Below are 12,421 nucleotides of genomic sequence, written 5' to 3' on the forward strand. Positions count from 1 at the left end.
TGATTATACAATAAGTAGACATTTATATTGTATTAGAATTCTGTCTTATCTACAATAGCACTATATCTGTTCAAAATAAAGTAAATATTGCTTATTCCTATTAAAAATATTCTCCATATGATAATTCAGTTTAAGGAGCTCAGATGCTCTGGATTGTCAAGGTATGCGTGATAATCTGATGGACTTTGGTTTATCCACCAGATTAGGAATGATTTTCATTCCATGGCTAGTGTGGCTCTTAGTTTTGTTAACATTTATTAATTTAAATTTGTTATTTCACAAAAACATTTTTAGTATGTCTGACCAAAACATTACTTTATTGGTAAACATTCAAAGTAAAAAAATGATAATTTTCTTTAAAAGCTCAAACATATACTTTATTGTTATCAGAGGAAAATGTTTAATAGTCACAATAAAACAAAAAATACATAGTCTAAATAACCTAAGATGGATTTGACTTTATTATTCTTAAATACCAATGGCTTAAACAATCCTACCAAGAGATCAAATCTACTGAAATATTTAAAACTGAACAAAGCACAAATTGTCTTGCTTCAAGAAACTCATTTCAAAACAAATGACAATTACAAATGAAATCCTAAGGAATATATGATATTGGTCCAATCCACTTATAAGACAAAGACAAAAGGGGTAACAATTTTATGGAAAACAAATGTGATTAACCCAGAAATCATGTGTACGTATGACAATAAAGAAGGCCTTAGGCATTAGCAATAGTTAAATATAATAACAGAAAATAGACCCTAGCCAATCTATACTGGTCCCCAAGCATTGGATCAGGAACTGTTAAAAACACTTGGATTTCATTTCCAATAATTATAAAGGAAACTTAATATTAGGAGGAGATTTTAATTGTATATATTTGATATTTCTGAAACTACAAACAAAAGATCACTGCATACATCTGCTGTATCAAAATCTTTAAACAAGTGGGTAGAATAATTTCATCTTGTAGATACTTTCAAATTTAAAGAAGATAAATCTTTGTTGTTTTCCCATCAAGATCACAGATTAGATAAAATATTTGCTGTCCATGACTTACACTCTAAAATCATTAATTTCTCAGTCACTCCCTGCCCCTTTTCAGACCACAGTTCATTGATACTAAAACTTCAAAATGGGTACAAACCATTTATCTTTAACTCCATAATTCCAGCATATATAACTTAAATTAAAGAGATGAACCCCTGGTTATTATCTGAATTACAGTTATTCTTAGATACTAATTACACTACAGAGGTAAATAAAATAATGATATGGGACTAATTACAAGCTTACATATATGGTAAAACCCTAACTTGGTATAAAAAATCAGAGAATAGGATTCTGATTTATTTGATCTACAATCCAAACTTTTGTAAGTCAAAGCTGAAAAAAATCTAAATCTTTTGGAGATGAAAAAGAAAGTAAAAATATTAAACATTAAATACAATAAAATGCTAACACATAAAACTAGTTTAGGTTTAGAAAAACTAAAACTTAATACCTTGGCAACTCCTCTCAAATATCTACATAATTTTTCCAGAAGAATCAAAATACAATCAAAAGCTAATAACATTAAAAGTATCTTCCATGAAAAGAAAGAGAAAATATCTCGAATATAGGTGACATTCTTGATGCCTATAGAAATCACCATATGGAACATTTCCAAAAAGAAAATATACATATTGATCAATTAAATCTAGATGAAAAATGTTCTAATATAAAAATAATATCAGAAAAATTAAAACCAGATCTGCAAGCACCCATATCCTACAAAGAAATTACAGATACAATAAAAGAGGGTAAAAATAATAAAGCTCCAGGTATAGATGGCATAATTATGGAAATATATAAACTTTTTCCTTCAAAGATACTATATATCTTCCATACAACTCTATTAGAAATTAAGTCACAAGCTTTAATACCACCCTCTTGGAGATATTCCTTAATCACACCAATCCTAAAGGAAAACAAATCCTCATATTTCTGTACCTCATATAGACCTAAATCATTATTAAATAATGACTATAAGATATTTATGACAATAATATCTAACAGAATGAAAATACCACTATCCAAATCAATACATAATGATCAAACCGGATTTATATATCATAGACACACACATGACGATATTAAAAGCATAATATTATATTAATAAAAAAATAAACACTCATAACTGGCTTAGATTTAGAGAAAGCCTTTGATTCTCTAAACTGGGACTATTTATTCAAAATGCTGGTGTTATTTGAAGTTCCTCCATCCTTTGTTCATCTACTAAATAATATATATACAAATAATTTAGTGTATGTTAATCTAGGTCCTTTCATCTCTGAATCTATACATATAACAAAGGGTACTAAACAAGGATGTCCCATGTCACCAATTCTATTTGCTTTAGCTATTGAAATATTGGCAGATTCAATACTTAACAATACAAAATCCAAAGGAGTAGATGTTTATGAACAATACAATTCTAAAGTAATGCTCTTTGCTGATGACATATTATTAACATTATCCAAAGGAAATGAGACATTAGAAGAATTAAATATTTAATTGACACATTTTACAGGACTTCAGGACTCCATTTCAATAAATCAAAATCAAAATTTTTATTTTTAAATAAAAAAAAGAGTTGCAGGTGAAGGGGAATCACATTATAGGGACACAACATTCTACCATAAAATATCTAGGAACTGAGTTATGCAAGGATAATTATAAATTAGTCTAAAAAAACTACAATAATATCATCAATACAATTAAAATTTCTGTGGAAAAGTGGAACAGAATTTGAAGATAGACTACAGTTAATAAAAAAGGTTTTACTACCCAAGATTCTATATATAGCTTTGGCAATACAACTGTTACCAGAAAGGAATATACTCAAAGAAATAAACTCATGCCTAATAATTTTTTTATGATTTCCCAAAAGAAACAGAATAGCTTTAATACATCATATCAGACCATGGAAACAAGGAGGATTAAACTATCCTGATATAAAGACATATATAAACGCATCAATATCTAAAACAATCTCAAATTGGATAAGCCCAAATTATTCTGCAAATTGGAAAGAATTACTAACTGTAATATCAATAAATTAATTTGATTGACAAAAAAAAAAATTCCAATAACAGATAAAAACAATTTGCCATGGCACATATTATGTATTAGTATGCAATATAACATAACTAAGCCCACTAAAAGTTGTATAATTTATTATTACATGGACTCATTTAGGAAAATTATTAATGCAAATATGGATTTAAAAATCTTGTTTGATCTTTTAACACCATTCGTAGTTACAAAGAGCTATCCACATAAAATATACAGACTGAATATGTAAACAATAGAAACAACATACGAAATTCCACAAAAAGACTGGCTAACTACGCAAAACATTCTGAAATATTCGCAAGATGTATGCAGAATAATTAGTAATTCTTCATTTAAAGAAATACCTAAACTTACGAAATACCTATATGAAATCATATATAATGATTATGACATGGGAAATGGTATTTTGAAATTTTGCAAGATATTGATGAATTATAAACCAAGACCCAAATCATCATATTGGAAATATATAACAAAAGGACACTCATTACAGCTAACTGAAGAAATTAAGTCAAACATTTTATTATCAATAAAAAATACATCCTTTACACACTTCTTCTTCTTCTTTCGGCTTTTCCCAGTTAGGGTTCACCACAGCGGATCACCTGCCCGCTCATGATTGGCAGTTGAGTTTTACAGTGTTGAGTTGCCAGCCCGGCGCCCAGCCTTCCACAGAAGGCACACACACAAGCACTCACACCTAGGGCCAATTTAGAGTGTCCAATCTACCTACTGCATGTCTTTGGGATGTGGGAGGAAACTGGAGCACCCGAAGGAAACCCACGCTACACCACAGGGAGGGCATGCAAACTCTGCATAGAAGGTTCCCCAGCTGAGGATCGAACCGGAGAACCTCTTGCTGCGAGGCAGCAATGCTAACCACTGCACCACCGTGGCCGCCCACATCCTTTACTCACTACTGGAAAGTTTTTAATTGGAAATGCTTGCACATAGCATTCTTAACACCAGATAGAATTACTAAAATGAAATCTTCCACAAAGGGAATATTTTGGAGGGGCAAGCAAATACACAATGCTAAAGCTCTAGTATTATTAAATGTGTACAAAGGTCCTCCTTTGAATGAGTCAAATATGTATATAGTTTGGAGAATACTTGCAATCTCAAGGAAGTGTATAACAAGAAGATGGAATCCAAACACAACACTGACTTTGGAAGACTTCTACAGCCTAAAGAAGACCACAGCATTGTTGGAAATTAAAATTAAAGAATTAAGAATTCATCCTAAGCCATTTATTAACAATCCATGGAAAAAGGTCTTATCATTAATTGACACTTTACAATAACTGATCAGATCCACTTCGATAACTGGATTGTTATACCTATAACGTAATTGTATATATTGACCTCTGTTATAGTGTCAAGCTGATGTAAATAGTGTACATTGTTATTTAAGATGTTATACACAAATACTATGTACTTTATTCAACTGTATTTGAAAAATAAAAAAAACATTTAGAAAAAAATTATTCCTAAAAATAAATACTTCAATGAGAAGCCACACTTAGGTCTATTACCATACTTAATGAAGGGGCGCACGGTCTTCCTATGCAAAAAAGGGGTTCCTTTAGTATGCCTAAGGCCATTTACTTCTTTTAGTTTCTGGGCTACATCAGTCCTATGATAGCCTCTACTTACAAATTCATCTGCTAAGGCATTACCTGCTTGTAAATAATCATCATCTTGTGTATAAAGTCTAGGAAGACGTAAAATTGTCCCTTCATGACATTCCCAAAAATCCTAGTGGTTGCATACTATTCCTTGCTAATAGATTATTATTTCTATAAACATGGTCAGAAAAAATAACCCAAGATTCCCAATATGATTAAACCAAATTGGCATAACTATTTGCGCAGGGTGTGCCAAGGCAACAACCTGCAGTTGCAAATAATAAATGCCATCAAAGACAAATACATTCTGTTCCAATATCAGATCTAATAAAGTACAAATCAATTCAATACACAGATGAGACAAATCAGTACAACCATTAAGAAAATTCCTAATGGAATCAATGACATAAACATTCGGTATGACAGTAAATAAAGTATTAATATCTAAGGATACAAGTATAAAATTTCTATCTAAAAAATTCAACCCATGTACACAGTCGCCAAAAGTTCGCAAAAAAGCCTCAGTGTTTTTCAATATTGCTGGTGCCTTCTCTAAAAATTGTTTGAGTTCTCATTCAACAAACAAAGATAAAGATTCCATCAACCATCCCCTGTCAGCCACAAGAGGTCGCATTGACGGTCTAAGCCTTCTCTTGTGTATTTTAGAAAGACCATTAAAAGAGGGGATGAAGGGATATTCAACAAGCAAAAAGTCATATTGCTCTTTAGTTAACATATCAGATATTAGCAAATCATACAGACAAGTATATACTTCCTGAATACAGAGGTTAACTTCATATTTAGCCACAGGTAGATAAGTACTACGATCATTCAAAAGTTCCATCATGCTCTCACCACAGACTCCAGTATCCTTTGCAACAACTGTTACGCCTTTGTCGGCGGGGCATATATACAAATCTGTATTATTCTTTAGTTGTTCTAGTGCTGAATACTCATCCTTAGTTAAATTATAGAATGTTTTATTCCTAGATGTACATACAATAGCACACCCTGCACAAATAGTTATGCCAATTTGGTTTTAGCAGATTGGGAATCTCGGGTTATTTTTTTCTGACCATGTTTATAAAAATAACCTTGTCTATTATACATGTTTTGTTGATGGTATTTTTATTCTATGGGAGGGTAGAGACTATTATCTGAATTTGTCAAATATATGGTAGATAGTAGTTCATGCTTTAGATTTACCATGCAATGGTCTAGAGAAAATATTGCCTTTCTTGACACAACCTTTGTTATAAATAAGGTTGGTGGCATTGACTCTATGCTGTTTAGGAAGGCATGTAGAAAGAATAATCTATTAGTAAGGAATAGTATGCATCCCACTAGGATTTTTGAGAATATCATGAAAGGGCAATTTTTACGTCTTTCTAGACTTCATACACAAGATGATGACTATTTACAAGCAGTTAATACCTTAGCAGATGAATTTGTAAGTAGAGGCTATCATAGGACTGATGTAGCCCAGAAGCTAGAATAAGCAAATGGCCTTAGGTATACTACAAGAACCCCTTTTTGTATAGGAAGACCATGCGCCCCTTCAATAAGGATGTTAATAGACCTAAGTGTGGCTTCTCCTTGAAGTATAGTAATAACATCATTTCTGTTTGTGATGTGATCAGGCATAAGTGGTCGATACTATGATCAGATGACACCATCCGGGATATAGTGGGTGATTTCCCAAGTTTTATTTTTAGGAATAATTTGACATTGAAAAAGGAACTCTGCTATAAACCCCTTAAGAGGCATAGCATGGTATCACCTAGGTATGGTACTTTTCCTTGTAGGGCCTGTAAGGCTTGCAATTCCATGTCATGTAATAATAGTTTTACACATCCTGTTACAAGTAACTCTTATAAGTTTAATGTGTATGCTGATTGTAAGTCAGCTAATTTAGTCTACCTAGCAGTATTTTCTGACTATGAGTCATTTTATGTAGGTAAGACTAATCAGAGGTTAATAGATCGTGTACTACAGCATCTTGGAGACTTCAGGAGAATGAGCTGTCTAAATGCATTATATAAACACATTAAGGACAATATGGGGCATTCTTTTAAGCTCACTGCTATAGACATTACTGCTGAGTCTGTTGGGAGGGTGATATTGTCAATAAAACAGAGGTTTCAGAGATGAACTGGATAGCTATGCTTCAGGCCCATAGAACTCATGGGCTGAATTATACTATACCTTTAAAGCCTGCTTTGAAATATAGACCTTTGCATTATTAATTGCTTGTGGTTTCTGATTGGATGTTTTATTTTTTAAATAGGTTAATGTTTTGTATGCCTTTAGGATCTGATGAAGCATATTATGTGAAAGGGCTTATCCTTCATACAATAAATTATTTCCTGTTTTTAAGTGATTTTTGTTTTTATGCCTCTAACCTTGGTGGTTGGACTGTGCTTTGTTTGCTATCCATACAGCTATAGAAACAGATACATATATAAATGATGATATAGATATAGATATAGATATAGAGATATAGATCTACTTCAGTTGCTCAAGTTTTTAGAAACTTGAAATTCATATGAATGAGATCGTATTCACAATTTTCTGAAAACTCAAACTTTGGAAAAAACAGAAATCTTTTTTCTACCTTTTTGCAGGGGGTAGCCCCCTTCATCACTCATGAGAGAGCCTGTGCCCCCACATCTCCTGTATGGTATATATACCAATTCTGAGATTGCACTACAGTGATAAAAAGGGTAAATTATCCAATCCTCACTATACAGCAATCTCCATTCAAAAGCTTTGAGTTTTCAGAAAATTGTTCATATGGTCTCGTCCATATGAATTTCGGGTTTCTGAAAATGCGAGCTTCTGATAGGGACCCAGGTACAGACATAGATATAGTTATAGATATAGATGAATATTAAGATAATAAGGCATAGCTGAAGGAAGCCATGTTTTTTTTGGGTGATAGAAAAATAAAAAAGGAAGCGCTACCATCCCGTGGCTTTTTCATGTTGTATGTTATGTTATAAAGCATTGGTAACAGATGCAATTGTTTTACATATCTCCAGTGATCCCAACCAAAATGTTTTTGGAAGAAGTCAGCTGATACAATGAGTCTTCCTAATTTTACCAAGTAAGAGTAATACTGATCCTTAGTCTAGTTAATCTAGTCTATGAAATGAGTAACAGGCTCTTCCTTTGTACCTGACTTTAGAAATTATGACATTTGCAGGCATTATTCTTCTGTTATTAATATCGTTAACCCAAAGCTTTAAAAAAGCAATTTCTATAGATTAAAACTAAGCAAGTAAATTGTTTATTTTTATCTTTGGCACAGCGCAATGCTCCAGGAAGCAACATCTGCTTTTGCATTCCACTATGATTGCACAGGTTTCAAGAAAGGATATTTTATCTGTTTATATAACTATATATGTTTTGTTTGTTTATTTGTTTATTTTTGCAATGGGGTGTACCTGCCTGTGTCTTCATATCTCTTACTTTGTTATTTCTAAAGGCTAATCAATGCTATATTTACAAAATGAGTTTGTGATGTTGTTCATCCTTGATATTATTAGTTTGGAGACTTTAAAACACCATACACTGAACAAATGAATGAATGAATGAATGAATGAATGAATGAATAGATAAATAAACAAATACATAATACAGACATACATACATAAATAAATACATAAATAAATATATAAAATCGCTCCTATGTGACATGCGCAATATCATATGAGCAAGTACCACCTCTATTAGTTATGTGCAAGCAGCTGTGACATCAAAGAATCTCATTATATGCAAGCAGGTGTGGTACAAGGAATCTCATATGAGGTAAAGGATGATAATCATTGCATTCAACATTGTCCCATTTTCTTGGGGGAGGGACATACGTGGAGTATGTGCAGCAGTTTAACCTAACTAATCTGCTGACGTTATTTGTCTTAAAGATTGGCTATTATATTGTATCTGACACTTTGTAAATCAAACAGCATGAATCATTAGCTTGTTAGGTGCATCTTGAACAACAAACAGATCTGTTTCTACCTATACTACATTGAGGACAACATGTTCTAACTATTACCCTTAATTTTCTATCTAGTTAATGCCCTTGGACCACTTTATTAGACAACATAAATTTGTCCAGCAACACTATTCCCCATGGCAATTCATAGACACATATTCGTAGGCTCATAGGTGAATATTAGGCTAATGACCACTAGGACTTTTTATAAGTTTCATAAGCCTAGCCATGCAACCCAAATGAATCCCATGAGTTTACATATCTTAAAGGTTTATACAAATGGGTGTATGTTGGTAGGATAAGATTTACTGACTGCCTCTGTCTATCAGAGATATGAGTACTTGACCCTGGGAAAATTTTCAATTTTCCATCTACTGGTCCAGGTTATGCATGAATAGGTTAAGGGAGGGACTCTGTTTCAGATGAATGGGGAACCTATTCCAGAGAATGGGAATTCACTGAGATATATATCTGTCTCTCCAACATGTCCTATTTATGTTCTGGTGCTGTTTGTTTTGTAGATGTGCAAAAGCTCCATCAGAGCATGATCCAGGGATGCTTTGTATGTTAACCAAAGATCACCTCTCAGTAGTCTATAAGAAATATAGTATAGAAATAGGGCTATGAGGTGTTCTGCATCAGACACTGTGTTCATGTCCTGTATTTTTTTGGTGAGGAAACTTTGTGGACATTCCAGTTACACATCAAAAGAGGCATTATACTCAGTGATTGGTCTGATGAAGACCAAATGCAGTGGCAAGATGACCTCTGGACCTAGATGCCATGCCCTTGCTTTTGCATTGATCACCATAAAATGAGTTATTTATTAGCTAGGGTATTTGTTGGTCAAAGGACAGTTTACTATCTACATTTTCCCAATTCCCTGATGATTAGTTGCACATGCAGGGTTGTTTTATTAATGACGTAGTTTCCTGGGGTGGCTGACTTCGGAAAACATATAATTATGCATATTACGTCATGGCTTTGGCACCAGTCATTTGTCTGTGTTAGACCCTCTTGTAAGATATCAGAGTCTTGGGGAAATCTGTCTCTGCTTCTAGTTTGCAATCATCTATAAGCTCGATCATCCAGAAGCCCTTGACATTAGCCTTTACTTCTGAGAAGTAAATGCCAAAGAGGAGACAGCCAAACTCGGAGCCCTGAGGAAATTTACTGGTGACTGGCCTCATTGTAAAGGATGTCTGACCAATAATAACTTTGTGGATCCTATCAGAGAGGCAGGTGGCTAGCCACTGTGTATATAGGAGTTTATGCCTAATTCCACATGTTTGTTAATATTGCCTGAGTGGGGTATTATATCAAATGCCTTAGCCGAGTCAAGATATGCAGTATATACCATTTTACATTCATCTATTGCCTTGGTAACTTTCTTAAAGAAGTCCACCAAGTTTAGAGGACATGACTTTCCTTTCAGAAAATACAAATTGGATTGGGTCCAGTGTCTGAAAATGTCTTATATCTTTGTTAATTATTTCCATGATAATTCATTCCATGGCTTTGATGAAGTATCTGGAATTTTTTGATGGTCTGCCCTTATGAAGAGGATGAGCGTTGTGATCCTACATACTTGTGGCATAATGCCTGCTCTGAGACTATGGCTAGATAGTGACACCAGTGGCTCACTCCAAGGATCTTAACCTAGCCTCTGACATAAGCAAGTCATCCAGGAGAGATAGATACATCCCCCAGAGACTGCTACTTTTGCGGAACAAGCCTTCAATTTACATGAAGCAGAGCCCCTCCCTGACCTCTTAAATTGGAACCTAGAGCAATGCATTGGTGACCACAAATTCACTCCTGGTGTGGAGCCCATGTCCCTCCAGGATAGAGGAAGTCAGTATTAAGTATTATAGACCCTTACCTCTGGGAACTTCACTCAGCTAACCACTGACAATTAGGGCAGGCTTGTAAGGGGTCTAGAGCCATAAGCTTAATAACTTCTTATGTGCCCTTGATGGGTTATATCTTAGGGTATTCTGGAGGAATCCTGGGATATTATCAGGGCCCGCTGAGGCTGTGACTTGGCCTTATTGAGCCCGGCCAGTATCTGCTCCCAATATATAGTAAGAGCAGTTCCAATTCAACCCCCACACCCCCCTAACTAAATATGCCAACTCTAAGATCGCTCTACATTGTGGAAAGAGCAATTTGCCAGTAATCACAAAACAAATACTTACACAAGTAAAAAAATGTGCTTACCTAGCCATTCCACACAATATATCATCTTTACGTTACAAGCTACACTCACTACCATGGCCAACTAAAACTTTTCAAAACTCCAGTTTTCAGCATTTGCAGATTCTGATTAAATAAACTATTAATCAAAGTGAGTTGAGCATGTTGTACTCGACATTTCGATCATTTGTTCATCTAATATAGACCCTGGGAATGCGGGTCACAGCGGACCCACCTGTCCCACCTTAGCTGGCCGTGGCACCGGGCATCAGCACATCTGGGGCCCAACCCGGGACCTCCTAGTCCATTGGTCCTGCACCACCTTTGGGTAGAACTGCATCAGGGGATGGGGTGCACACCCCCGTGAGTGGGCGCAGACTGGAAGCTGTCACCCATCTCCAGGTCTGGGTCGTGGTGCATAGAAAGTTTGATCAGCAGTTTCGAGATCTTCTACGCCAGCTCGAAGGCCATGTGTCATGATTAGAGGTATTGGCCTGGCTCTCCGACTCAGCCCCCAGCACAGCCACCTTCAGGGCTTTGAAGGTGCAATGGTGAATACCCACGGGTGGAGATCTCAATCCCACTGTTTCCACTAGGGGCCTCATGGGCTTCCGATTTCCCAACACCCCCCCATCAAGGTGTTTACTCCCTCACATGTCTCATATATCACCCCTGTATATATTATTGTTGTCCTCACCCCTCTCTCAGGGGTTTGAGTGTCCAAATCTACCTCCAAAGTCAGTGTATATGCACAGCTGTTGCTGTAGAAGAAATGGTCAGCTATGGACCTTCCCTACACCCTCCTGCACATCCCTAGCTATTTTCCCCACTGTCTTTCCCTGTTTGTGCCCCTTTTTTACCACTGTCTTATCAACACTTTTTTTTCTTTTCTTTTAAAGAAATTAGCAAGGGGGTAAGCAGGAGTAAGCACTTTTAAGCAGCAGTAAGTGGGTGTAAGCCTGTTTGTGCAGGGGTAAGCAATGCCTACACAGGTTAAGGAATTGAGAAGCTAAATCAGTATAAAAAACTTTAATCAGAAGTTAGCAGTGCTTACCTCCGCGTAAACCCTCGCAAACCTGCTTACAACTGCTTAAAAATGCCTTAATCACTCTGTATGCAATGACCCTTGTTCTGCCCAGCAAAAAAATAAACAGCCTCTATAAGTCTCAAACCCAGGACCCTGCAGACCACAGCCAAACTGATTTCCCACTAAGCTATGTCAGATATACATAAACCTGATTTTTTCACAAACATATCATCCAGCCCAGTCATTCAACAGTACAGGAAATGTATTTCAACATGTAGATGTGTGTGTGTGTGTGTGTGTGTGTGTGTGTGTGTGTGTGTGTGTGTGTGTGTGTGTGTGTATATACACAGGCTAAGGAATTGAGAAGCTAAATCAGTATAAGAAACTTTAATCAGAAGTTAGCAGTGCTTACCTCCGCGCAAACCCTCGCAAACCTGCTTACAACTGCTT

The sequence above is a fragment of the Protopterus annectens genome, chromosome 5.part1 (assembly GCF_019279795.1).
Source record: "Protopterus annectens isolate FY-2018-M chromosome 5.part1, PAN1.0, whole genome shotgun sequence".
NCBI lineage: Eukaryota > Metazoa > Chordata > Ceratodontiformes > Protopteridae > Protopterus > Protopterus annectens.